The sequence below is a fragment of the Ochlerotatus camptorhynchus genome, unplaced genomic scaffold (assembly GCF_037179485.1).
Source record: "Ochlerotatus camptorhynchus isolate MF236.1 unplaced genomic scaffold, CSIRO-AGI_Acam_v1.1 ptg000434l, whole genome shotgun sequence".
Lineage (NCBI taxonomy): Eukaryota > Metazoa > Arthropoda > Insecta > Diptera > Culicidae > Ochlerotatus > Ochlerotatus camptorhynchus.
In genome coordinates, this window is record NW_027040920.1 from 5,803,416 (window position 1) to 5,828,264 (window position 24,849).

At 41.4% G+C, this 24,849-nt stretch overlaps 1 protein-coding gene and 1 pseudogene across 1 annotated transcript in view; both read left to right on the top strand.

Annotated features, from left to right (window-relative positions):
- The window catches only part of LOC135711669 (uncharacterized), a 506,190-nt gene that overhangs the window by 240,019 nt on the left and 241,322 nt on the right, over positions 1-24,849 (top strand). The gene's annotated exons all lie outside the window — the stretch shown is intronic.
- Positions 12,839-13,705, top strand: LOC135711603 (uncharacterized; annotated as a pseudogene).

Here is a 24,849-nt window from a genome sequence, read left to right on the forward strand (position 1 = left end):
AAAAAAATCCCAGGCTAATTAAAGATTAATCAACCCTGGTGAAAGTGAACTAAGACTAACCAAAGAACATTTCGAATCCAATTTTTTATCGTTTCGATGCTTACATCCAAAATTTCTTTTTTTTGGTCCTCTTCCCCTAAATTAAAAATCCCAGCACGATTATATCCCCCTGACTCGAAGTCATTTGTTTTAATGAAAAATAATTATCTCCTACAAATTATCTCAACAAATCGAGAGCATTCACCCTGAACGAAATTATTTTCTGCCTCGGGTGTCCTACAACTGAACCAAATTCGCCTCGGTTTCAGATTACATCTGATATCGAATGCTGCCTGCCATCCGCTCAACCGTACAATTTTCATGCTCCGACATTGGTCTTTTAGCCCCCAGCTCGCTCCATGACTTTCTTGTTTGCTTAGCCATGGCGCCAAATGCCGCATCGTAGGTCTAATAGACACACAACACACCAAAACCCAACCGACCGACATTCAGCGCGCGCGAACCGAATGACACTGTCATGATGTCGTACGGTTTTAGCCCACCCTCTCTGCCTGGTCGCAAAACAGGCTAAAGAAGACGGGACAAAAAAATGACAACAAAGCCAGCTTAGTTCACGACAGATAAAGAACTCGCTGGTGGTGGGCAGCCAGAGAAAGTGAAAGGGCGCTCGACTTTGAAGTGCAAAACCGAACGTACCTATATAGCATTTTCATCAACTTAGGATTTTCTATGTTAAAATATAATTTTAAATTTCACGATAAATTAAAATACTGTTCATGAAAAAAGCGCAGATCAAACCTGGGAAAGAAACGCGGCACGCGCTTGATTGCCCTCTATTAGTGAGTATATGTGAAAAACCACGGAGGTGGGCCTACCGTCACCATTTGCTGCTGCTCGTGGCTGGAGGTAGGTACCAAGGCATCAAATAACAACAACAGCGCTGCAGCAGTCAGTGGCACACAACGACTCACGCCGGGCACAGGAAAAGAAAGGTCTAAAAAGCTCTAACTTTCTGTAACCCACTTTTCAACGGGCGGCGCACCCGGCCACAAACGACAACGGTCGTTTGAATGTTTTTAGCATTATATGATCGCAAAATGTGAACGCTAATAGGGTAGGTAAAATGGAGAGACTTTGGCAAAAAAAAAAAACATGCAGGGCGATCGCGAGCGGCGGCGGCGCTTGTTGGCAGGCCCCAAATTGACCGCGCACGAGACCATCGGATTGTGCGTGCCTTATGTACCGTTGTGGTTGCGTGTGTGGACTGTTCAATGCCCGGTTGGCTGGGGTACTGGGTAAGTGGGTTAGTTTTTTGACTTTGGGACACTCAAAGTCGAAACGATTGATTTGAGCAGAACGTGCTTATGCGATCGAAATAAAACAAATCCGTAATCATTCAATTTGTAATCCTGCGATCGCCCCAAGAATCACGCCAAGACGGAAGCATGGATTGACTCAGTCTAGGTAATAGCATGATGATCGATCATACACCCTAACATCAATGTTACTTTACTTTTACCGGACTAACGTCCTTCAAGTGATGACCTGCTTTACATTGTTGCAATGAACGTAGTCTTATCAGGTTTCTCCGAGACACTGAGCTATATCTAAACGGAACGTAACGTAACGTCTACATCATTGGATAAGCGCTCTGATTTCGAGTCGGTTTTGAAAGTATTACCTACTTCCTTCTGGATTGCAACCTCAGTGAATCTGTCAACAATTAGCTCCTGTATCATCCCACATAAAGTGAGATTTGCCAGAATCGAAGCGGTGAGCTGGTTTGAAAATTCACTTTCTATTTCTTTTCTGCCACCATTGCATTGATAGGTGTAGATCTTGCCAGGGTTGTTTGTGTTTTCTTTTGAGAGTAGTCGAATGAGTAGTTACTCATTATCTACTTGAGAGTACTAGAGTTTGCCGATTCTGTTTCATTGGTCTAATTATTCACACGTTCCAATGTTTACGAATAGATAGGATAGCGAAGGTGTTTCTATACGATAGTCTCAAAAGTTGTGTTGCTCAACTTGAGCCAGTCCTGGTTACAACGTAGACAGTGTGAGCGGTGCCGATGCGTGTATAGAGTCGCTCTAGTTTGTTTTTATAAGCGGTTTCAAAAGTTGGTATTCATTAAATTGGCTGGCTTCTGGTTCTGGTCGGATTATTCTTCTTCTTCTTCGCATTTCAAGCTTATTGCTCATCGCATATTAGCTTATTGCGTGCTCTCAATTCAACTCAACTCAATCATACTCTATGTCCAGGGAAGTCGAGAGATTCCCCAACCCGAAAAATTCCTAGACCGAACCAAAAATCGAACCCAGCGACTTCAAGCATGGTTTTGCTTTGTAGCTGTGCCTTCACCGGCTAAGCTAAGCGAGGCTTTGGTGATTTTTTTCTGAGCGCGACGGGTGTTTTTGTATTGAACAAGAAAATTAGCAAGTAATTTTTCAGAGCAGTTTCACGAAGAGGTAAAATTTTGAGTTTGGCTATTTCTTGTTTTCAACTGAATTTAGGGTACGTGTTCCAGTAATACTCTTGGTAAGACCATATATCTAAAAGTGTGTGGCAGGATTGTAGGGTGAATTTAGTGATTATGGATCCATGTAGAAATATTTGAGATGCACCGGGTCAACCGTGATTACTTTTTGTCATGTTAATTTGAACTTCTGTGCAAATTTTCAGCTAAATCAGTGATGATTAAGAGGTGCTTCAAGTTAATTTTATGTTTCTTATAATATTTGTATCTCAAGACTGAAACAACGAAAACTGCTGTAACATCTTTCATAGCGAAGCTTTATGTGTTATCTACCAACTTTGTCACTAGAGGTTAACTATGTGTGTTCTTTGATATTGCCTCCTACGGACATTTTTAAGACGGATCAAGAGTTGAAGATCGTTGTCTATTATAATTCAATCCAATTTAACCTCGCATTTTGGTACTGAAGCAGCTCTTGCTTCAACTATAGAAGTAGTCAGAGATTCAAGAGCATAATTAATTTCATCTTTGGTTTGCAAAAGTATGTCTGGATCAAAGCTATATTCCATAAATGTTCGATATTGCTCCCAATCAGCCCTATGGTAATTGAAAGTAGAGCTGTTGGGATTAGAAATTATTTCTTGAGATATTTCAAAAGTTACTGGAAGGTGATCAGAACCGAAGTCAGCATGGGTAACCAATTGGCTACAAAGTTGACATGAATCAGTTAAGACCAAATCAATAGTTGAGGGATTTCTTGCTGAAGAAAAGCATGTTGGGCTGTTTGGATATTGAATAGTGTAATAACCTGAAACACAATCATGAAACAGAATATTAGCATTGGACTTGCTTTGAGCATTATTGCATGATGGATATTTCAGATGAAAATCACCAATAATGAAGAATTTAGACCTATGACGGGTAAGTTTCTGTACGTCACCCTTGAGCAAATTCTTATGCTGGCCCACGCATTGGAATGGAAAATAGGCAGCTATAAACATAAGTTGTCCAAATTTTGTTTCGACAGAAACTCCCAAAGTTTCATAATCTTTGGTTTTATAAATGAAACAATTTGCGTCCCTTTGAACCATATGGTCAAATTTAAGAAACGTTTCAGCTCTAACGGCAATATGCACGTCATGAAGTCTTCAAAAACTAAATAGCTCGTCTTCATTATCTTTGCGAGGTCGAGCAATCCAATTCAAAATATTTAATGATTCAAAATCCATGACTGAATTTCAGAGTAATGACAATATTGTTCGCAAATTTAACAATTGTTTGAATAGCATCAAACATGCACTTCATTTTAAACATACACTGAAACCTCCGTTCACGAAGTCTTTTTTTACGCAGTATTCAATTTACGTCCCTCTGGGTATTTTTGGAATCGGAGTGACGTGTAGGGACCGGAAATCAATGTCTGACGACATTTTGAAATCCAAGATGGCGGCTTCCGGTTACAGAAAAACTTGGAAATTCTGCCAAATACCCCCACAATATGGGTATTTTTGGAATCGGAGTGACGTTTAGGGACCGGAAATCAATGTCTGACGCCATTTTGAAATCCTAGATGCAACTTCCGGGAACATAAAAACATGGAAATTCTGCCAAATACCCCACAATATGGGTATTATTGGAATCGGAGTGACGTGTAGGCACCGAAAATCAATGTCTGACGACATTTTGAAATCCAAGATGGCGACTTCCGGTTACAGAAAAACTTGGAAATTCTGCCAAATACCCCCACAATATGGGTATTTTTGGAATCGGAATGACGTTTAGGGACCGGAAATCAATGTCTGACGCCATTTTGAAATCCTAGATGCAACTTCCGGGAACATAAAAACATGGAAATTCTGCCAAATACCCAACAATATGAGTATTTTTGGAATCGGAGTGACGTGTAGGGACCGGAAATCGATGTCTGACGCCATTTTAAAATCCAAGATGGCGGCTTCCGGTTTCAGGAAAACTTGAACATTCTGCCAAATACCCCACAATATGGGTATTTTTGGAATCAGAGTTACGTGTAGGGACCGGAAATCAATGCCTGACGCCATTTTGAAATCTAAGATGGTGACTTCCGGTTACAGAAAAATTTCAAAATTCTGTCATATACCACACAATATGGGTATTTTTGGAATCGGAGTGACGTGTAGGCACCGAAAATCAATGTCTGATACCATTTTGAAATCAAAAATGGCGACTTCCGGTTACAGAAGAACTTGTAAATTCTGCCAAATACCCCCGCAATATGGGCATTTTTGGAATCGGAGTGACGTGTAGGGACCGGAAATCAATGTCTGACGCCATTTTGAAATAATGGCATTCTCATTTTGGTTACACTCATGATAAGTACAACTCCATAAATCACAATGGACAGTTCTGAAAACGATAATGCGATTATCATTTGTGTAACAGATCATGATCATATGAAATAGCGATAATCTCAGATCATCATCATCAGCTCTCGTCACTGAAAATTCCCAATTTAAGACAAGGCTAACCAAATACCCTATATGTGTGAATTTTTGCAATGAGGATGACGTATAGAGATCGAAAATCGATGTTTGCCGCCATTATGAAATCCAAGATGGTGGCCATCGATTTAAGAAAAACCTGTCGAAAATTGATGTCCGCCACCATTTGGAAATGCAAGATTACCCTGCAATGTGGGTATTTTTGGAACAGGGATAGCATGCAGATGTAGAAAATTAATATCTGCCGCTATTTGGGAATCCAAGATGGCGGCTATTGATTTAAGAAACAACTTTTCCCTACAATGTGGGCATTTTTGAAACCGGGATGACGTGTGGATGTCTAAAATTGATGTCGACCGCCATGTTGACTAGTGTATTTGTCAGTTCTATTTAAAACCAAAGGCCGCCAAATTTATTCCAAAATGGCGGTTGACATCGATTTTCAACATCTACACATTATTTCAGTTCCAGAAACCCCCATATTGTAGGGTATTTGACATTTTTTTTTCCGAAACCAACGGCCGAGATGACGGATTTCAAAATGGCGACCTATATTAATTTTCAAAATATATGTCTCATCCCGATTCCAAAAATATCCGTATTGTAGGGTATTTGACCTCTAGAACAACTTTTCCGAAGTCAGCAAGTTCCTAGATTTTGAGATACGTTACAAAGTGATTGTTATCATATCAGTAGATTATCGTTTTTGTTGCTGATCATGATGTGTAACACAAATGATAATCCATGATCTTACTGTACACTGATCATGATTCCGTTAACTAGTATTTTTATCGTCGGTAAGCATCGGAAGATAGCATTTTCTTGATTCCCTGTTAATGATTGCTGTAAACATTCCATTTTAGGAGCATTAATGCCTCCTAAGTCAAAATTTCCGTTAGAATTATATTGGCAAGAAATATGATTTCTACCAACTGCAATAGCAGCAATGGTAGCTCCGTTTACTCGCTGAACATTGTTGATTGCAGGTATAGATGAAGAACGGGTACTAATGTAGAATTTGTCCCTCGTCGATCGTTGTTAACAGCAGAGGAATTTGTACCTGGTAAGGAACGTGGAGTGTTTCCTACCTGTCGCTTAGAACGAGATTGTAGGATCGCTTTGCGAGCCTTACATTCCCAAAAATTGGATTTGTGGTTTTCACCACAATTTGAACATTTAAATTTCTTAGGATCTTCCTTCACAAGACAGTCATCCATTGCGTGGGGGGAATCACCACAATTCATGCATTTAGCTGGCATGTAGTTTTTTTTTCGTGACCTCATCTCTGGCACTTACGGCACTGGGTGAGGTTTTGGAAATCTCCTCCAGTCTTCCTGAAGTTTTCCCACTTCACTCGGACATAGAGTATAAGGCTAGCTTTTCAAAGGCCTTAAGGCCTTTAGTTCGTTTTTAATTATTTCCTGCTAGGTTTAATTCATGGCCCTAGTAAATGGCATAGAAAGGAAGCAAATTTGTTAGTAAGTATTAATGAGGTACAGAAAGAGGTGAAGCAGATTGTGCTATATTGTTGTATTTGGAAACCAAAAAATCAATGTAAACGCAATTAGTGACATCACTAATCACTTGTATCGTACAGTGGTTTCACTCACACAACATAACCAATTGCTTCACCTCAGTAATCCAGCGCATTGAGTAGGTATGACGGGAAGCCATACACAACGAAAAGTTCTGAATTTTAATTGTGATGTAAACATTAAGTCACGTTAACTTGTATAGTATGCTGTTTTTAATGATATTTGCAAGTTTTCATAAAATGTCTCCGAGCTTTACGCGTTTTACTACATAAACATATATGCTAAGGGAAATGGATGTAGTGTCGGCCTAAATGCCCCTAATTTGGGCCCATACATAAATTCATCAATCGACTAAATTTTCAAAAGCGACCAAAAATATCCATGAGTACCGTTCCAATGACGCGTTCATCTAAAATAAATTGATAAATAGCAGATTTTTAGCGATGGGCCCAATCTTAGATCCATAGACCAATATTAGAGCCATTTCCTCTATGTCATACTCCATTTATGTGCAACATCCTGAACAGAAATTTACACTAATTTTTCGAATTGTGTATATGGAAAACGTTATTGTTAAATCATCAACGTAACAACGGAATTATACTCATGACCTTCCGCTCACTGAGCAGACATTTGGTGCACTGAACCATTCAGCCCGTCATTTCTTCGCCAAAACTCTCATACCGATGGGAAACCATATTTCACCATAATTATTTCAAAATTCCGCCCCAAATTCTGTCATACACGTGTCTTCCGTCAAACCACATCTCCCGAAAAAGCATCAGCATTGTAATCCAGGCTAACCAGGCTAAAAAAAAAACTGGAAGTCTATAAAAGTCTACTTCAGTCATTTCCAGCTGTGACTCTTTTCCTTCTACGCACCACTCACTCCTACTTGCTACCGATCTTCGAGAAATTTATTTTTAGATTCATTAATTATCTCCACTCCACCGACGACGACGACGACGACGCCGACCGTACTCGCCGTGACAGTTTCGAGGAAATTCCCGAATGCGCCCTTTTTTCCGCTCCAATTTCCCGCATGTTTCATCTTCGGTCGCGGGAAAAAGTAGACCCATCTATCTAGTGGCAGCGGCTGCCACGACGACGACGACGACGACGACAACGATGACTGGTTTTCATCTCATCGTGGTGACGAAACGTAAACAGTGCCACGGGATCGGAAAATTAAATTAAAGAATTTCCCCCCGGCGCGCTCCTCGTCCACCACCATCCGGATGATTTCCGAGAATGATGCCCAACGGGGGCGGAGATGGGGGAAGTGTTCATTCCTCCAGTCGAAAACGAAACATGCGTCACTTGGCATCTCGGGTTGTGTACCACCAGAAACATCGAACCAAGTCGGCTGGCTTTTAATTTTCATTATCGTGTTTGTTGTTTTTGGTTCACTTCTAGGCAATTGTTTCTTATGGTTCACGTCGGAAAAGTTTATTTTTCCAGCGAAGATGTTTCCGTCAGGCAGAACAATATATGCGTGCCGCTCTACGTATGATTGCGTGCGTGTAAAACCAACAAATTGAAACGGAGATGTGCCGTGTAATGGGAAAAGCGAGGGGAATGAAAGGGTTTTCGTGTTGAAATAGATATTTCTTCTCCAACATGTGGAAATTTCAGGACCTTTAAATAGAACCTCACTTTTGCTTGACTTTCCTTGAACTTCCTCCGAACGCAATCGTAATGTGAACCCTGAAACGAATACGAACGGTAGGTAACTCCTCTACATAGTTCTCCGCACACGGGCGCCACGATGGTAATTAGTCACATGCATTTGTTACGCCGTCTGATGCATATTACACACGGCCTTACATCGTTGCTAATGCTTGGAGGGCTGGAAAATAGTTTTGCATAGTGCTACCGTGACAGCAACGCACTCTGGCACAATATGTTGGTTATTAAAATTTTCAATGTCAGCAATGCGGCGCTCCGGAAAATGCTCATACTTGTAGCACTGACTGCCGAAAGGCAGCAGTCAATTGTTTTCGCTCACTGGGCTACCGTTTTGAGGCCTTTTTCAGAAGCGAGGTTAGTGTTTTCCATGTGTGGTCTGCTAGCTAAGCTATGCCAACCTCGTGAACATTATTCAATGCGAGCGCTCCGTTACTCGGTAAAATAGAGTTACGCGGTTGGAACGAGGTGGTGTTTATACAACTGTTGATGTGTGCGGAGCGTTTGGATGCAAATGTTGCGTAAAAGTGGGTTGCATTCGCTTGCTTTTTCGATTGTTGAAATTAGCATTGGTATGGAATTTTCGCGGAATCTGAATTGACTAGATTGGAACGAATTAATTAGCAAAGTGAGTTGATTAGGTTGAAGTTTATTGGTATTTTTACGGTTTACCTTTATCTTTAATGAACGTTAGTGTCATGCCAGAATTATAGGTTTTCACTAAAGTTTCGAAAATTTGAAGCCCGATGATTTTTTTTTCCAATTGCCAGAATCATAGGAACTATCTTTGACTAAAACAAATAAAACATTTACTTACTTAAGTACCTGTACACCACCGGAGGTGCAAAGGGTCAACGTGAAAGACTTCCATCCTGGGGGCTGGGCCCAGGTCAGATTCCTATCGACTTGCTTTATTTCCTTGTTGAGGCTCCGTCGCCATGCCTCTGCTGCGGTGTGCCTCTGCTGCAATGTCCTGCCGGATTCCAATCCAGCGCTTGCTTGCAGATTTCGTTTCCGCCCCGTCGAAGTGTGTGGCCGACCCACCTCCACTTTCGCTCTCGAATTTCTGTTGCTATCGACTTCTGATGACATCGAATATGGAGCTCGGCGCACACCACGTCTCGCTGGCGTATAACAACACAGATTCCACGTTCGAGTTGAAAAATTCGGATTTCGGTGCGTTGACTTATTTGGTTTGATCTCCATACGTTTCGTAATCTCGCAAAGATAGCCCTAGCCTTCTTGATTCGTGCACTTATGTCGCTCTTGGTCCCGCCGTCCGACGCTATTTGGCCGCCAAGATGTTGGAAAATTTCGTTCTTCTCCACTGCTTGCCCCGCTACCGTAAAGTTGGAAGGGTTGCCCGTGTTGACATCCTACGATTTGGTCTTGTTGACGTTGATGGTGAGACCCGTCGCAGAGGAGCGTTCGGCTAGGTCATTGAGCTTACTCTGCATATCAGAGCGCCGTTGTACTAGTGGAGCAACATCATCAGCCAATTCGAAGTCGTTGAGATGCTCCATGGTGATAGGCTGCCAAAGCAGCCCACGGTTCCGTACACGGTCAATTGCACCCACCTTTTTCTTTCTTTATTGGGAGCAGGGAAAAGCCCATTTGAGTGGTGCTTATAAAAGCTTTTTTTCTCAAATGGTCATAAAACCTCCTCATCTTTTCGCATCAACAGAACAGTACATTCCAAATGATACATTATTAACTTAAGACTAAACAAAATACGACCTAATTCTTTTTCTTACTACTACCTATAATTGACTAACTGAGCACTTGACGGAACCTCTTTTTATTAATGGAACGTGACAGATGAAAGCCGAAGACATGGTAACAACGGTTGAACACACGACACATACTACTAAACCCAAGTAACAATTTTGGTTTTATGAGGGTTCTGTAGACCATGATTTAGACTTGTAGAACGCTATAAAACCTCTATAAAGCTTGCAATGTTACTTTGGAAAGGCTCATTAAAGCCATAATTAGTACGGAATGTCGATATACGCATGAATTGATGAGAACGGAGAGTACGACGACGAATATCAAAATTCAACTCACGTAACACTGTAGGAAAATCAATGTGAGATTGAACAACATCAGATATGAAACAAGCCTTAGTTACATTCCTACGAACTTCCAGAAGGTCAAGGTCAATTAATTTACAACGATCTTCATATCTAGGGAGATTATATGGATCATTCCAAGGCAAACATCGAAGAGCAAAGCGAATAAACTTATGTTGGATAGCTTCTACTTGCTGTACGCTGTTCTGATAGTAAGGAGCCCAGACCACAACTGCATACTCCAATGTGGAGCGAACTAAAGAACAATACAGGGTCTTCAAACAGTGAATATCCGAGAATTCTTTTGCAGCACGAAAAATAAAGCCCAGGCATTTATAAGCTTTGGAGATTATATATCCTACATGATCTTTAAAAGTAAGTTTCGAATCTAAGAGAACACCTAAATCCTTAACAGTAGATTCTCTCTTTAGAGATATTCCGGCAATGGTGTAATCAAATGAAATGACAGAACGTTTACGTCCAAAGGAAATTACTGAGCATTTGTTGGCATTCAAGCTCATACGATTAGTTGCGCACCATTTGGAAAAAGGTTGAGTTCTTTCTGAAGGAAATGTGCATCTTCTTCACAGGTTATTACATAATAGAGTTTGAAGTCATCATCATACGAGAGCTTAAAATATTTGAGCACTAGGTTGACGTCATTCAGGTACAGCAAGAATAAGAATGGTCCAATATGACTGCCCTGTGGGACACCAGATGTGACATGGAATGGTTTTGATATAGTATTACCAATTTTGACCGACATTGAACGACCAACCAGATAAGAGTTTAGCCAATCTAGCAACGAACCAGAGAAACTAAGGCGTTCAAGCTTTGCGATTAAGATTTCATGATTGATTTTATCGAAAGCAGCTGAAAAATCAGTATAAATGGCATCGACCTGCTTGTGAGCTTCTATAGTCTTGATGATTAAGGACGTGCATGGAACCAGATTGGTGCAGGTGGATCTCTTCGGCATGAACCCATGTTGTGTCGTGGAAACGTAGTTAAGACAATGATGCTTGAGGAAGTCGAGGACAATCAGCTCAAATAGTTTAGACGTATCACATAGTGCAGCGATTCTTCTGTAGTTTGAAACCTCTCGTTTATCGCCTTTTTTGTACACGGGAAAAACGAATGATATCTTCCATGTTTTAGGAAAAGATTCGGATGAGAGCGAGCGGTTGAAAATAATAGCTAGAGGATGCGAGAGAGCAGCACTACACTTCTTCAAGATGATAGATGGTATGCCGTCCAGACCGGGGTTTGGTGAGCATTTCAACCGAGCGCAAGCTGATTCAATAGTATTATGTGATATCCGTGAATGAGGACCAATGGCAGAGCGGGGAGGTACATTAGCTGCAACATCAGTCACCAGATGTAGGTCAAATGATTCATCAGTAAATACTGCTGAGAATTGTCCTTTGAAAAGGTCAGTTATGGCCGGAAGAGAAGAAGCTTCTTTATGGCCGAGCTTCATGGTTGAAGGTAGTCCTATTTCCTTCCGCTGTTCGTCGATATATGACCAGAACTTCTTAGGATTGTCTTTTAAATTACGTTGAATTCGACGCAGATAAGTATGAAACAGTTTCTTGTTTAGCCGTTGGTATCTACTGTTGCAGGCGAGGTAATACGACCGTATGTAGGAGTTACGATTCTTGGACAGTTTTTTTAAGAGCCGATCTTTTAACCGACTTCAGGCGCTTAAGAAGGTTGTTGGACCAGGGTGGGTACACAGGATGTTTACACACTATTTTGGGGGTGAACTGATCTATGGCGTAAGCAACGACGAAAGTGAAGACTTCAACTGTTGTTTCGACGCTCAAATCATGCAACATGTTCTCCCAACCGATAGAGGATTAAAATAGATTCATTTTCGAGAAGTCAGTTTTTCTGAATGTATAACGAGTGGCTTCGGTGACAGGGATGAATTCATAAGGAACACATTCCTTTATGAACAATTGAAGAGGCGGATGATGGCGGCATTCCTTAACAAGAGGGGTTGGAGCGTCAGAAACAGTATTATCGTGATTGAGATTTTGGCTAACAAAACAGAGATCAAGCAAGCGATGGTTGGAGTTACAGACAGAGTTGAGCTGGATGAGTCCCGCTGTAGTATAATCATCCAGGAGTTGATTTTGAACTAGGTTCATCGATGAGTGCGCAAGGTCAGGATGCAGGTAATCCGGTGAACTTTCCAGCACGTTGAGATGGAAGCGCCACATCGAATTTCAGAGGACACTTCTAAACTGCTAAGCGGTTTACTTTTCGGAGACGGGCAGAAGCGAGAGCAGAGGTGTTGGATTATTTCTTTCACCAGATTTGCAATTTAGGACTGGAATGTAAACTTTTCAAAAAATTGAAGATGAAGCTTGCGTAGCGAGTAAATTCTATGGCACGTAATTAATTCGTTCAGTACGTCTACAGTGTCATTCTCACAGCTAATGTCATAATTGCAGTTCCCTTTTCAACACACCAACCCAACTGCAATCCGACGCCCGTGTCAGAATCTAGGGCGGTTTGTTTCTCTAACGACTAGCCAAAACCAACCACCCGGATGCCACCCTCTTCCTGCTGAAACTGAAGTGAATGCTCATTGAAAAGTTTCAGAAGAAGACGAAATCCAAAGAACGCTACTACGCTGATTCGCAAACCCATCGACACAAACTCCGAAGTGCTTTGCGTGGTATTCAAACTGACTGGCACCAAGCCATACTCACTGCTGGAAATCGTCCTGTACGAAACGAACCAGCCCAACATCAACAACCTCATCGAACTGATCCTGGCCGACTCCTCCATCGACACCCTTGCCATCATCAACTCCCTCAGGAATAACAGAGTGAAGGTGTCCGACGTGCAATCCGTGTTCGTAATTCTGTGGTTGCGCTGTTGCAAAACCAACTACCTCGATGTGCAGCATATTAACTTTCTGCTGCCGTGGACGATGGCGCAGAACTTCTTTACGCGACTCTACGCCCAGATTAATATCTTAAAACTGTTGGAAAAGTTTTTTGATAAACCCAACCAAAGGGGTTACTGTCCGTTCACCAATATTTACTATGCAATCAATAGCTACCTTAAACAGGATAACGACGAAAAGAACTTGGAAAAGTGCACGAAGGACTTCCACTTCAACAGTATCTTCGACTACGACAATCTTCTGACGTTGGATAATGTGTACCACAATACTCCCAGGGTGTCGGGAATGGCTGCCGAGTACGTGGTCGCTACGAAGATTCTCAAGGAGTGCTTTGAGGTACTGCAGCTGGCTGAGGTCAATGTGGTCGTGGCTGTTGAATTTGATGAACTGGTCAGCGAGAGGAAGGAAAATCTGATCATATTCAGAAGAAGATTGTACCGTTGAAGTATTTGGAGCCGGGTTTGAAGCTGTTGACGAATTTGCTCCAGCTGCGTTTGAAGAAGAAGGTAACCAAACTAACATTTTCAGCATTATAAGCTAACCTTTCCAGCGTTGTGCTGTAAAGTAGCTGAAACAAAGCTGCAGATACAGCTACAAGCAGAATCTTGCAAAATAGTTCTGGAGAGCGTTAACTCAACTTTTTCACAACCATTATTCAATTTGTCAAACGCACTGAATAACATCACCCAATAAACGGTAATGTCACTTCTATGCAAATATTAATCAAATTTCAATTTTTTTGCTTCAAAACAAAGCTAATAAATCAAATATATTACTTAAGCCATCAACTACACAATAATAACATAAACATCCATATTGCTTTTTCACTAACTATACAACCTGTACTCAACTAATAAACTGTGTTAGCGCTGCTTTGGAAGCTATTTTACAGTCAAATAGGTTTATTTTTAAACGTGTGTAGTTTTACAGTTTTTACTCTGCTTCTTTACAAAGCTGAATTAACTAGTCGAGATAAGTGATTCATATGCACTATCATAAAGCCTCTACTCAGCAATCTTGTTGCAGAAAAGCATGTAAATTTGTTTACGTCAGTTTAAAGTGTTGGCGTAGCGAAGTTGGTAGTATCAAGGTTCGTCAATGCGGTCGTCTGGAGTTCGATTCCAGGTTCCAGTACAGCGTGAATAATTTGGTAGTAATAACTCATTTCGATTAATTTGATTAGCAGAAAATGAACATGATACATTCCTCTAACAAAAAAAAAAACGTAAACAATATTTAACCTGGCATCAAGAGAAAACTGTGCAGTGATTATTGGATAATCGGGTAAAGGTTGAGTAAGTGCCTTTCAAGTTCACACACAACTAAATAGCAGGAAAACAACTGTATAGAAGCGTTAATAGATATACAATAAGAGCTTGTCCCAACCGTCACAACAGCCATAAGTAGCTGACTAAGTTCGCCAGATTTGCTTGTAAAGAGATTGAGTAAAGTTTCCCGCATATCGTATAACATTTGAATACAGCTTTAAGCTGTATAAATGAAATGAGCAATGCGTTTACAATGCGAAAATTGTTAGTTGGTTTCTTCGGCTATGTCGTTATAACAATATCGTATGGAACAATAGCTTCTTTTGGGGCAAGATGGGTCACGGGGTAAGAAGGGTCATCTACTTGGGTAGTGTAGCCGCAATGCATTGAACCTATTGAATTGGACATATATTTAATGGTTCGACAAGTTCTGCATCGCAAAATTTGCGGGTTCAAAAGTTCTAAAAGTTATCTGAAGGCAACTCTGCTGAGAATTTTAAAATAAAAAAAGAGCAAGATAACTGTTTTATAGATACTCTAAGTCAATTCAGGAAACATGGTCTAAAATGGTCAATTCAAAAGATAAAAAAAAAAGTTTGCCGAAGAATATATACTCTGCACATAAAAAGTAAAATATTAGATTTCAATGATTATAAGCTCCATCCTAATATTAATTGACACCAAAATGAGGACTTAACTGTATGAAACAACTTTGTAAAAGACACTTTTTTCTTAACGTTTCAATCTCAGGCACTAAATTCAACTTTCCTGCTAAATTCCCATTCTGGACCACTGGTCTAGACTTCACAAATGAAAACATAGTGTGTGCTGATAAAGTAGGGTAGATAACTACTTTGGTCTAATCGCCCATTTTGGGCCTATCGAGCGGAAAACGTAAAATAAATCCATGATTTCGGCGTTAACGAGCCAATTATGCGTTTGGTACGATACATGAGTTCAAAAGCTATCGAACAAAGTCAGTAAGAACGCATGATATGAATGTTTGCACCCATTATTCTCAAAAACACATCCGATTGGCCGAAGTGAATTCAATGGCGTTTCAATGCGTCAGGCCGAGTTTAGAATCCGTAGGCCATGTTTGGGTCAAGAAACAATGTTATATTTTTAACAATATCTCAACAATTTAAATATTATGGTACGTACGGAAAGGTAAATAAATTAAGAAGTCAACAAATCCGCTTGAAAAATCAAGGCAAAGGTCACGTTGTGATAATATCTAACCCGAATCAAGTTAATTGATTTTTTGACCGACAAATCGACAAAGGACCTATTCAAAAATTATTCCGCCATAATGTGAAAAATCAATACATTTTGCAGCACTATTTAAACCGTACACTGAAACAAGGACCATACTTAGGAATGCTATTTTGCAAAAAAACACTTATTTTCAATATAATCACGCTTATTACCGTTAAATCTACTATGAATTCAGTATAGTAAAATGTAATGAACTTGTGTTCTGCAAAAATCTATTGGTAAAGGTATTTAATTTAAACCTGCAATACAGTGTTTTTCAAATGGATTTTGTTCAGTGTAGTCAGTCAATCAGTCACCAATAGAAAAGCAGGCGAATGGCATTAGACGGCGTAAATCATCTTGCCGAAAAATGAGATTTGTGGTTTGCACCACAATTTGAACATTTAAATTTCTTAGGATCTTCCTTCACAGGACAGTGAGGTTTTATACATTCCCTCCAGTCTTCCTGAAGTGTTCCCATTTCACTTCGACATGAAGCATAAAGCTAGCTTTTTGTGAGGCCTTAAGTTTGTTTAGTTCACTAGACGTGAAGTGAACTAAATAAAAATCATTGGAAATCCCGTTGCGTGAAACGCCAGGACGGGGTTTCATTTTCATTTTGATTACTTGGACAGGCTTAACTCCAAGTAATTTAGTCAATTCATCTTTGATGTTATCCAGGAATTCACTACTGAGCAGAGTTTTCAAAAACCAAGGAAAAAATGCGTATTGCTTTTCAGTAAGATACTGGAGAAGACGCACTGCATACAGCGAAGAGAAAACTTGATTTTAACTAAGTTCAAAAGTTCCGTGAGAAGAGCATGGAAATCGGAATGGATACCACAATAGGGGCAATTTGGCATGTTTAATGGAATTTTGCCTGGATGATAGATCATTCATTCATTACTCAAATAAATTTAATCAGAAGGGAGATCAAAAGATTGCCCTTTTCTTTTGCGTTTAGGCGCCATGGAGGCAGTAAATTTGGATTTATTTGGTGTGGATTTCATCAAATTTAAGTCAAAATAATCCATGATTTATGCATTGCATCATAACCCCGAGCAATTAGCTTTCATTATGCTGACGAAATGGCAGTGAAGGAACGCATGTCGCATGAGGGGGGCAACTTTCAACCTTTGCGAGTTCATGATCTCCAACTGGAGATCTCGAATCGCGCTCTAGTGTGCGTGTCATCCAGGAGAAATTTTCTGCTTTGCAAACGCTCTGAGGCGCTTTGCAAACGCTCTGAGGCGCTTTCCAGCGCAGCTCGTGGTTATTGATCACCCATTACTATTTGACTCTTCTGCCGTCTGGCATTGACAAATTACAAAGATATGTTTGATTTTTTGGTCAGGATCAACAGTTTTGAAATAAACTACACGCCATCTTAAAGTTACAACTTTACCGATGACGGGAACTTTCTATGTGGTCAGCATCATTTGAAATGAGGCAGTAGAATATGTTTCTCATTAGTGACGCCTAGTGATATATTTTCGAACTAAACTATCCTCTATCAAAAACGATTCAATCAACATCTCAACAGTTTTGCCTATGACCAGAACTTTCCATATGGTAAGAATCAATAGAAAGCAGTGAAAACAATATTTTTTCCCTAGTGTCTACTAGTGAGTAAAGTTTTAACGACAATACCCGCCATTAGAAAGGCCTCGTTCAAATGATCAATATTTCCGGGACAGAATTCATCACAAATGGGAACATCTTCGCCCAAACCGAAATGATTCTGTGTTGTCAGGATCATTAGAACCAGATTCAGCGGAAATCTCTAAATGTCCACCAATTAAGTTCAGAAAAGGTCCCTCAATGTTTGTTGTTTTCCAAGAGTATTTACTCTTATGGTATCCATATAGTAGATTTTTTTGTTATAAAGGGTGATACGGTCAAAATTTGGTCAAGGGAAAACGCGTGTAAATCGGTGAAATCGTTTATTTAAAAAATCAAATTAAATTTCTTTTTCAAGTTCAATTAGTATAAAATTCAGGAAAAATATTCAGTTAGGCTTCCGCTTTTCCAAATCCGAATTGCCGGGCCTTACGCTTGACCCCTGCCATCAGATTTTGTACAGCCACCTTGTCCACCTTCTTCGCCGCAGAAAGCCAGTTTGCCTTGAACTGCTGCTCGCCCTTAGCAGTTTTTTTGGTCTTCTTTAGGTTCCGCTTGACAATAGCCCAGTATTTCTCAATTGGGCGGACCTCTGGCGTGTTGGGAGGGTTCTTGTCCTTGGGAACCACCTGCACGTTGTTGGCGGCGTACCACTCCATGGCCTTTTTACCGTAATGGCAAGATGCCAAATCCGGCCAAAACAGTACGGAACAACCGTGTTTCTTCAGGAAAGGCAGCAGACGTTTATTCAAACACTCTTTCACGTAAATTTCTTGGTTGACAGTCCCGGAAGCTATGAAAATGCTGCTTTTCAAGCCACAGGTACAGATGGCTTGCCAAACCAGATATTTCTTTGCGAACTTTGACAGTTTCATGTGCTTGAAAACATCTGCTACCTTTCTCCTTCCTTTTGCCGTATAAAACTCCTGTCCCGGAAGCTGCTTGTAGTCGGCTTTGACGTAGGTTTCGTCGTCCATTACCACGCAGTCAAACTTCGTCAGCATCGTCGTGTACAGCCTCCGGGATCGCGCTTTGGCCGTCGTATTTTGTTTATCATCGCGATTTGGAGTCACTTCCTTCTTGTAAGTCGATAGTCCGGCTCGTTTTTTGGCTCGATGCACGGTTGTAGACGATACACCCAGCTTATTTGCGGCATCTCGGAGAGAGAGGTTAGGGTTTCGCTTGAAACTACCGGCAACTCTCTTTGTCGTCTCAGCGGCTTCCGGTTTTCGATTTCCCCCCGATCCAGACTTGCTGGCTGTCGACAAACGTTCCCCAAACACTTTAATTACATTTGTAACGGTTGATTTGGCAACTTTTAGCGATTTTGCCAACTTTGCGTGCGAGTAGCTCGGATTTTCGCGATGCGCGAGCAAAATTTTGATACGCTGCTCTTCTTGCTTGGACGGCATTTTGACAACTGAAGAGTGAATTCCAAAATCAAAATAGGAGCAACATTCTACACACACACACCTTCAAAATGAGGGGTGTTAAGGTTTTTTAAATGCAAAATTGAAAGAAATACGTCAAGTTGATATTGACCAAATTTTGACCGTATCACCCTTTAAATAAACTAATTTGTCTACCTTTTTCTCTCTTTACAGGTACATCTTTTGGACACGCAACAAAGACAAAAGCAAAATGGAAAATGCTTTGATGACTTTCAAGTATTATAGCTCAATATCACTTAAAGTTTGTAGTACAAAATGCTTTCACATTGTTTTCCAAAAAGTTTCTTCAATGTTCAAACATATTTAGTTATTGTTTGAAAACACGAGGTATTCTCGAATCATGATTATGAACTGACACAAGATGACCAAAGCCAAATAGGGGTAAATACCTTCCCCTGTCGATTTCTAAGTAGAAAACCCATACTGATCCACCGGGCAGGTGTATAGAACCTTTGTTACATAGGCCAATCTCGTTTTTGATATTTTCCTCTTCTTTTTTTTTTCCTTGATTTATTTTCTGTCGATCTTGTTTTCCGTGCTGAGCACCAATGCTACCGACGCCAGGGAGGCAGCTCTCACACCTGGACCCTACCTATCGACACATCAACTCATGAACCGGGACCAACGGCTTTACACAGAAAAAAATTCTGAATATTAACTATCGCGTAGAATCTCCCTTCGTTTAACTTTGAGCTATACTTGGCATAAACAACGAAATCGTTTACAAGCTTTCATACAATATTGCTAATTTATGCGATATTGCGTTAAAATTTACTCGAAATATCGCGTAAATTTATGCCAAATCTAGCGTTAATTTTATGTGCGCTATATTTCGCAGAAATTTACATGAATTTTTCGAACGGTGTACTTTACGCTTACAGGAAGGCATGATCAGAGATGTTATGCCTCAGAACATCCCGATGGCGCCAACTGGAACTGAACCCAGGCCTGCTGGGGTGAGAGGTAATCACGCTTACCACTACACCACCGGCGCCGCTTGATATTATCTTGAAAAAAAATAGGCCCTAAGATTGATTGCATTTGTATCGTTTTCAATTCCTTCCAGGGTTCCTAAAACATGGGCACTTCAAATGACTACCATGGACATAGGACCTATTCAAAAATCAATCAAGATTAACATTGGACATGTTTCAGTGTGGGAATCATCCATGCTTGACCTTCTTTAATTTCTGGTTTTCCACATTTTCTTCATGTTTGTACCAGTTTTGATAGCGATTGTATGAATGAGAATGATTCATGGACCAATTCAATGCGAACTCAAAGGGAAAGACAACTAAGATAAATTTGAAATTATTATCAACTATTTCGACATTTCATCGATAATTTCTAATTATTTCAAAAACTAAAATTAGTAAAAGACAGACCTTTTCATGCTGAACAACAATTGTTCTACAGATACTTTTATTTGTAAGTCTAAGTCAAGAAAATAAAAATATCAAAACACATTCCGTTGTGTAGTTTTAAGCTTTCAGTCTGTGCAACCTCTGGTTGAAGATGGTGATAAGTTTTTTTTTTATAATTCCAACCAGATATCGAGATGGATTCCAAGGAAATCAAGTTCGGCGAATCATCTTACAGGAATTCTGAGAATAATGCGAAAAGAATTCTGATGATGATGATGATTGAGAATACCACTCATGTAGCAAGGCGCCTGCACATAGCAATGGGCAATCAAATCTGGACGGCTTGATCAAGTCCCACTGACAAATCATATTCAGCTTGGCGCTGTATGAAGGGTCAAAAACGGACCCCAAGATCATATAATTCGCAATGGAACAAGCCCTCGAACTGAAGGATGCCCCATGAGTGTGGAGAAGAGCCCGCTCTCTATCCACGAAATGTTAGCAACAGGAAGTTGGCAATCCCACTCTCCCTATCCAAATCGCTTCAATCGGTTGCTCTGTTGGACCTTCCCTTCCCTTTTGTATATGTATTTTTTTTTTTTTTAATAATCCATTTATTTGTCAAGGCTCAAATGCGTTAGCTTTGCGGAGCCGAATATTTTTTACATTATTGTGTGTGAATATAATTTTCTTACAACTAATGTTAGTAGAACGGGGGCCGATTACTCGCGGTTTACTCGAGATTAGGGATTACATTTATTGATCATTTGGAGGGAGGACAAGGGAAAGCATTTTGAACTAATTTAAAACTTAAACGTAAAGGATGACTAAAACACAAAACACTAAACACATACATCAACAGCTTTAAGAAAGTCGTAAATAAGCTTCATAAAGTCGATATCACGGCAAGCCAAGACGTCTCTAATTGGCTTAAAGGGTTGTTTTCCTCGGACCCTAAGGGAATCACACAGAACGGATCTCGCCTCACAATGCAAGGAGCAGGACCAAACAACATGCTCGATGTCGTGATAACCGTTTCCACAGGTACATAAGTTGCTGTCGGCGAGCGTAATACGGAAGAGGTGGGCGTTTAACGAACAGTGATTGGACATGAGCCTGGACATTACACGAATAAAATCACGACTCATATCCAACCCTTTGAACCAGGGTTTGATCGACACCTGTGGGACAATAGAATGTAGCCATCTTCCCAGATCACCATCATTCCACTTTTGTTGCCAGTTGGCGAGGACTTGCTGACGAGAGATCGTGAAAAATTCGTGGTAGGCGATTTGTCGCTCGTAAATATCGCCTTCCATAGCGCCCACCTTGGCCAGCGAGTCCGCTTTCTCATTGCCCGGGATAGAGCAATGAGAAGGGACCCATACCAAGGTGATGACATGTGAGCTGTTTGATAAAGCACTCAATGACGATCGTATTTCCTGGAGGAAATACGCCGAGTGCTTCATCGGCCTCATTGAACGCATAGCCTCCAGGGAGCTTAGACTATCCGTAAAAATGAAATAATGGTCAGGTGGAAGTGAGGCAATACGCTCTAACGTGTACGATATAGCTGCTAGTTCAGCAACGTATACCGAACACGGCTTTTGAAGCTTGTATGAGGCGCTATGAAGATCGTGGAATACTCCAAAACCAGTGGACGCATTTATCACCGACCCATCTGTGAAAAATCTCTTCTCGGTGGGGACGTGGCGGTATTTGTTCGCAAAAATAGTTGGGACAATCAGGGCACGGTGAGGCTCTGGAATTCCTTGAATTTCCTGCCTCATTGTGAGATCGAATCTCACGGAAGAACCACTGAAATGATGGGAGACAGCGCGATTGGGGTTGAACGAGGAGGGGCCGATGTCCAGAGTCATGTACTCGTAGTACAAGCTCATGAATCGTGTTTGAGGATTCCGCTCTAGCAGCTTCTCAAAGTTTTCGATCACCAGCGGGTTCATGACTTCACAGCGGATGAGGAACCGGAACGATAAATCCGCAAAACGATTTGTTAAGGGGAGGACGCCCGCAAGAACTTCAAGACTCATGGTATGCGTCGATTGCATACAACCTAGCGCGATTCGAATGCAACGATATTGAATCCTTTGGAGCTTCAATATGTGCGTCCCCGCCGCCGATTGAAAGCAAAAGCTACTGTACTCCAAAATCGAGAGAATGGTGGTCTTGTAGAGTCTTATCAGATCTTCCGGATGGGCTCCCCATGAAGTGCCGGTAATGGAACGAAGGAAATTGATTCGCTGTTGGCATCTCTGCCTCAGATACGCTATGTGTTTTCCCCAAGTGCACTTGGAATCGAACCAGACACCTAAATACTTAAACGACATGCTGTGAGTGATTGTTCTACCCATAAGTTGAAGCTGAAACTGTGCTGGATAAAGCTTCCTAGAAAAAACAACCATCTCTGTTTTCTCCGGAGAGAATTCGATACCCAGATTCATTGCCCAAGTAGACAAATTATCCAAGGTATCTTGCAATGGTCCTTGCAGGTCCGGTGCTGTTGGTCCAACCATGGAAACCACGCCGTCATCTGCAAGCTGCCTTAGCGTGCACTTTTCGGCCAGACATTCATCAATGTCTTTGACATAGAAGTTGTACAGGAGGGGACTTAAACATGAGCCTTGTGGAAGACCCATGTAGCTGATTCGTGCAATTTCCGTGTTGCCATGAGAGAAGCTCTTTCGTTTCTCGGACAACAAATTAAACAGGAAATTGTTGATAATCGGAGAAAGCCCACTCGCATGGAGTTTTTCCGAAAGGATGTCGATGCAAATAGAATCAAACGCCCCTTTAATGTCCAAGAAAACTGAACCCATCTGCTGCTTTTCAGCATAGGCTAATTGGATTTCAGTTGAAAGCAACGCAAGGCAGTCGTTCGTCCCTTTGCCCCTACGGAATCCAAATTGCGTATCTGAGAGTAAGCCATTCACCTCGACCCACTTGTCCAGACGAAGAAGAATCATTTTTTCTAACAGCTTCCGAATACACGACAGCATCGCGATGGGACGGTACGAATTATGCCGAAGCGGGTTTACCGGGCTTCTGGATGGCGATAACTCTCACTTGTCTCCAATCATCCGGAACAACGTTGAGCTCAAGGAATCGATTGAACAAGTTCAACAATCGCCTCTTTGTGACTTCTGGGAGGTTCTTGAGCAGGTTGAACTTGATTCGATCAATTCCCGGAGCTGAGTTATTGCATGAAAGAAGAGCAATTGAGAATTCTACCATCGAAAACGGGGAGTCCATGTCATCGTTTTCCAGCGGCGGATCGCGAGTGTTGCATCGGACCGGAACCGAATCGGGACAAACCTTACGCGCGAAGTCGAAAATCCACTTGTTAGAGTACTCCTTGCCCTCGTTGACCGACGATGCCGCGTTACGCATTCTCCTGCCGACATTCCAGAGCGTTTGCATGGAAGTCTCTCGCGATAGCCCTTCGACGAACCGACGCCAGTAACCGCGTTTTTTGGCCCTGACCAAGCTCTTAAACTTTTCCTCTAGCTCCATATACCGCTCAAAGTATTCGCGGGAACCGTATTTACGAAACTGTTTAAACGCGGTAGACTTCTCTTTATTCACGTCGGTGCATTCCTGGTCCCACCACACAGTGGGAGGACGTTTGCGAATGGTAGTGCCAGGAACAGGCTTCGTTTGTGCTTGAAGCGCGCAATCCACTATGAGCCGCGATAGGAAGGAGTACTCATCCAACGGAGAGAGAACGTCGACCGATTCTGAACCGTCACGGACCGCGTTCGCGTATTCTTCCCAATTGATGTTTCTCGTGAGATCGTACGCGATGTTGATTGGACACTGTGAAGATGAACCGTTGGAAATCGAAATTTTGATGGGCAAATGATCACTACCATAGGGGTCTTGGATTACCTCCCACATGCAATCCAATGATAGTGAGTTCGAACAGAGTGACAAGTATAGTCTGCTCTCTCTTGCTGGAGGTTTGGCTATTCGAGTTACTTCACCGGTGTTTAGAATGGTCATATTGAAATCGTCGCATAGGTCATAGATGATGGTTGAGCGGTTGTCATCGTACAGCTCTCCCCAGCCTGTACCGTGGGAATTAAAATCCCCTAAGATCAACCGCGGCTCAGGTAGCACTGAGCAGATGTCAGATAGCGCTCGCCGAGAAACAGCCGTTCTCGGAGGGATGTATAACGAGGTAATACTGAAGGTTTTACCTCTAATATTCACCTGACATGCGACAATTTCAATACCTGACACTGGAGGAAGGTCGATTCTGTAGAATGAGTGTTGTTTGTTGACCCCTAGGAGCACCCCACCGTACGAATCTGCACGATCGAGACGGATAATGTTGTAGTCGTGAAGAGAAAGGTTAACATCTGGAGAGAGCCATGTTTCGCAGAGAGCAAACGCATCACAGTGTATGTTATGCAGTAAAAATTTGAATATGTCTAGTTTTGGTAAAATGCTTCTACAATTCCATTGAAGGAGAGATACCGTATCATTTTTTGGAAAATTATCCATCGAAGGATACGAATGAAGCAAGGAGGGGCCACTTGGAAGCAAATTGCTTCAGAAAAGGTTTCACGATTGGAAGCATCATGTTAATGATGCTCCGAAGAGGGTCAGTGATGTTGAACAGATCGAGAATGCTGTCCACAATTCCAGAAAGCGTGAACATGGCGTTCTGCTGTTCTGGTTGCAAAACTGGGACATCTGG